The sequence below is a fragment of the Dipteris shenzhenensis genome, chromosome 29 (assembly GCF_047967505.1).
Source record: "Dipteris shenzhenensis isolate YYH24624 ecotype China chromosome 29, Dip_SZ_1.0, whole genome shotgun sequence".
Taxonomy (NCBI): domain Eukaryota; kingdom Viridiplantae; phylum Streptophyta; class Polypodiopsida; order Gleicheniales; family Dipteridaceae; genus Dipteris; species Dipteris shenzhenensis.
Window position 1 is genome coordinate 7,192,805 of NC_141624.1, and position 5,229 is coordinate 7,198,033.

The following is a 5,229-nucleotide window of genomic DNA, read 5'->3' on the forward strand; positions in this document are numbered from 1 at the left end:
ATTGCTGCTGTTAACCTTGGCCAGCTTTGGCGAATATCTTCAGTTTGCTTCTCATACCACACTTGAGCCAAACCTTCTAGAAATGTGGGGAGAACCAATAGCCATCTGTCTTCAGTAAGAAAGTTGAGAGAGACACAACGGCGTTTGAAAGCCACAAGATACTCATTTGGATTTTCTTCTACCCGCCCACAAAACACGGGAATGTCAGCCATGCTTGGAAGATGGGAAAGAGGGGCTTATCTATGGACGAACAATAGTAAGAGGAAGCTTGAACTGAAAATCGGGTGAAGACACATCCAAAAAGCACACATAGGCAGGGTAAGGTGTCACTGGTGTAGTGTGAAATATTACACGAGAAGAATCTTCAGCATAGAATAGCACATAGACTATCTTAAAAGGACCAATCCTCATGATATCACTTTGATCATTACACGCGAGGGTTAGAGGTGCGGTGTCGCATGAGGTTGTTCATCAAGGCAAACAAGAATGCCATGACAAATGTCAACAGTTGGAGAGCTTGCACATCACCTTCAGCTTCTTCCAGTTCTTGTAGTCGCCATTCTATTTCTTCAAGGGGTGTGCGGTCTGGCATCCTTCTTTTGAGCAATGTCCTTGAGAACCCTCCTGATGGTCTGCCGAAGTCGGTGAACTCGTATCAAGTAGGCCCAACACTTAGTTTCATGATGACCACAACCTTTGCATTCCTTACAAATGATCACCCTCCTTCGTGGCTTGCGGCTTGGTTGGGGTGGCGCTTCCACTCGCGTCATGCGTGATTGAAATACAAGCTTCACGTGCCAAGAAATCAGCAACAAGATTTCGAGCTCGAGGGATATGCTGAATTTTTACCTCTTCAAATTGGTTGCAAAGTTCCAAGGCTTGTTGATGTCGTGGAACCAAGCCTTTGCTCCGCACCTTCCACCTTCCACTAACTTGTTCACACACTAGTTGAGAATCTCCTTGCACCTCCAATTTCTTGGCATGATGTTCTTGTGCCTTTTGTAGCCCAAAAATGAGCGCCGAGTACTCAGCTTGATTGCATGTACTTGCGGGCGAAGACTTGCTGTAACAAAACTCCTCACCACCTGGTGAAGTGAGCTTCACACCCACGCCAGCCGCCTTGGTCGAAGGTTTGTAAGCTCCATCAAATTGAAGAATCCAAGATGTCATCACACCAAGACGAGAATTCGGACATCCCAAGTTTCTCGGTAGTCCAAGATAGGTAGGAGGAGAGGGTGGGGAGAATTCAACACTTGAGCCAAACGTTCAGCACCAAATAAACTTGCAATTCTTTGTTGATAGTTTATCTTAAGCCCAAAAAGAATTACAATTTGAAGCTCGAAATGAGGCACAAAAGGCTGATTAGGTACAAATGGATTCCTTGGTCGAAACATTACCAACCATAGCCAAGGCCTAGAAACCTTTGTAATGAGATTGTGAAATGACCATTCAGGACGAGCTTTTCCATAGGAATCAACAAGCAGATGCGCCAAATCTCCCCCCAAGCTTGGGGAACATCCCACCCTTCGAAGAAGGAAACCGTTTTGATTACCTCTGAAGCAGCAAGTAGTTCGATCACCGCACAATGAGTAGAAGTAAAGTCAAAATCCTCCCAGCGTATCAGTAGTTCGTCACCCTGAATCATCCATGGTGTGTCATTCCACCCATCATCACCATCAATAATGCACTGGACAATCAGCCATTGAAGGTCGACATGAAGATCAAGGAATACATCTCGTGCATTGGTAGCCGTAAGGTGCGGAGGAACAGGCACCAATTCCTTAAACGCGTCGAGAAGTGACATAAATGTCCACCCTTCTCGTGAGGCGTGCGTCTGTGAAGTGGGCTTGGAGAAGTTCTGAATTGGCGATCTAGCTAGAGAAGTGGATAGAGAACATAAAATGAAATATTTTTGCTTTTTACAACAAGAGCAAACTCCTTATGGTTAGAGAGTTACAGCTCCCGCAATTTCAATATATGAACAAAAATCATTACATTTTTACCACTTCCAACTTGTTGGCCCAATGATAAGACTTTCTTTTGTGAAGGGGGAGGTCTTGGGTTCCAATCCTACTCTTTAATAAAAAGAGAGGAGAGGAGAGGAGAAGGAGAAGAGAAAGAGAAAGAGAAGGAACTGTCGCGCGGAAAACTGTCCGCAACCAAAAGTCGCGGCAGTCCAGAGAACTGAAGCGCAGAAAACTGTCCGCAACCAGAAGTCGCAGCAGTCCAGAGAACTGAAGCGCAGGAGACGCACGAAGCGAATGCACGCACATTAGCTTAGAAAGAGCACAGATGGTATAGTTTTGTTGATGTAACCCGTACGAATAGAAGATTCGCCAACAGCCGTGGAGATTCGTATCCCAGCAGCCACACCAAAACTTTTAGCCGGAAAAGAAACCGAGACCAAAGGCTAGAGACTAAGTATGGCGACGCTCAAAGGCCATAGAGAAAAGGAGATCACGAGGGCGAAGGGATGTCATAGGGGTGAATAAGGAATTAGAAGTGGAGGGAAGGAAAAGGGAGACTATGACACAAGGGGAAAGGGAGAGTGGGGGAAGAGAAGCAAGTACATGATAGGAAGAGGAATGTTGAGATGTAGACATCAAGGGAAGTGAACCATACTTTATTGGAAAGGAGGGATGAGAGGGAAATATCAAAATACTAGCTAGGTGGCTTTACAAGAATGAGCGTGTCTCATCAAGGAATAGCCCCTTCCTTTTATAGCCAAAAGAGGGGGTCTCTCCACATTAATGTATCCTCCCACATGCATGGTGTGTGTGGAAAAGTCTTCCATGTGGGCTAGGTGGGTACGCACTCACAATTGTGTGCGACAACCCTTTGCCTCCATTTTTCGCATAAATCAAGCCCCTTATCTCAAGTCTATGATACTCCCTTGGTCTCTTTCCAATTTTATAATAGGTTCAAACCTCTAGGAGGACAAGTGGAGGGTTGGCATAAGGAATCTTGCCGCCTCATCCTACTTTCCCCATTATTTAACTAGCTCTCTTTGTCCTTCTATACCTCCCCCACATGGGCCTATCCCATATGGAGGGAATAACTCAATATAATAGCCATCTCCACCCATTTTATATTGCTTCTCCCATGGACTTTGAGCCATATCTCAATTATTGCATCCTAGGTGGAGGGGTGGCACATGGAGGATCCATGCCACCTTGCATTTTATAATATTACTATTATGGATTATGTACAACACACCTTATGGGTCCTCTTACATGGAAGGGTGACACATGGTCATGCCTTGCCACCTCAACCTTGGGCCCTATGCACACCATATTTGATTATACTATTGCCACATATACAAACACACATACATATTAATGCCTTTTTCTTTAGACAATTTTATCCATAACAATAGCGATGTTGATAAACGTCGCTATATAGCGACACTGATAATCGTTGGTATATAGCGACACTGGTAAACGTTGCTATATAGCGACGATTAATAGAACTTAAAAAAAAGCATTAGTGGGGCTAAATAGGGCCATAGCAAGCCCTATTTTGCCCCCACTAATGTTTTTTTTTTTTGTAATTACAAAAAAAAGTTTTTAATTACAAAATTTCCCTTGCAAAAAGGGTGATACAAAATTGCTCAAATGAAATGATCGAGCAACAAAATCATATACATGTCGAACATATACAACATTGTTTGTTACAAAATTACCCTTTCTAAAAGGGTGATACAAAATCGCTCAAACGAGCGGATATACAAAATGACATACCCATATGGCGAAGTATATGCAAACTGCTACTACTACTACTACTACTCATTCGAATCATCCTCATCATCCTCATCCTCGTTCTCATCCTCGTCTTGTTGTCTTGTTCCTTGGTCCTCGTGAGCTGCGCCTTCTCCATGACCCTCGTCAATGCATCTGATCCCTGGCCCTGGTGATCGCTCACCTCCGGTGATGGGACGCTCGAGCTTTGACCCTAAGAGTGAACCATATAAATTGAAATTTAGATTGGAACTTAAAGAATAAAATAATTTAAAAAGTGAGATTACAAGTAGGAGTAGACTTATACCATGCGAGCAGCCACCGCAACCCAATCGACCGTCGCTCCCATTGCCTCTTGCTCAATAAACCACGGCTTTGTTCCTATGCGAAAAGCGCGTCGTGTCTCTACATCTGTAGGAAGAGGACCCATCGCAACTTGCTGTGGATCCAATTTATAGGAGTTAGAGTTAGATAAAGTGCATGTAATATGTAGTAAAACAAATAGAACAATACATTAAATGAGAAGAAGTAGACTTACCACGGTTGCCTCGAATGCCAACCATCCACCTGCACCAAAGTGCGAAGTACCTACAGTGTCTAGCCATCTCCTCGCAGTCCTCCTGTGACCCTCGAACATTTCGGGATGGTCCCTATTCTGCTTCTTGAAGAACTTCCAATCAGCTTTGTCTACGTAGCTGGGTTTAGCCATCCCCTTTGCGATGGAAGTATGTAAGGTTAATCTACAATGCTTCAAGACCAAACCCATGTGCTCTCGCATATAATTCTCATTAAACTCCCAATTTGGTGGGTTAGGGTATTTTTGTTTTAATTCATTGATAATTGCCTGCTTCTTTTGGTCATCTTGATACCGCCAATCAGTAGCAATGCCACTCTTGAAGTGATGGTTCATCAATCGCCTCATGGTGCCCATCACTACTTTGCCCTTTCTATCTTCTATTATCTCTCTGGCAACCATGATTTGATAGGAGAGGTCCTCATCTGGGTAAGGAGGACTGATGGTAGTGGCAGAGTCAGAGCGAGTGGAAGCTGTGCGAGTCAGAGCGAGGAGTAGCAGTGGGAGTAGGAGAGGGCAATGGACCTAACAGAAACTATGTCTCGGGACCAAGTGGAGACTTGTAGGGATCTAAGTGTGCTGACTTGTCTACATCTCCCGAGTCAGCACAACATAAGCGACCCCTCCTACTTTTCCTTCCCTTACGATAGGCACGCGTAGGTGATGACCCCTCGGTCAAAGGGGCACGAGGGGATGGCTGGGCAGTAGGTCTAGCCATCAGTGTAAGAGAGGGAATGGTTGAGGTCCTCTAAGATAGCAGAGAGAAGAATCTTGCTGCCTCCTCATCGGTCATCTGCACTACAAACTCGTCGGGACTCCTGACAAAGCCGTGCTACTAGCAAGTCTCCTTCTCTTATGCTCATACATAAGCATAAGCATGAGCATATGTCTCCTTCTCTTATGCTTATGCATAAGAGG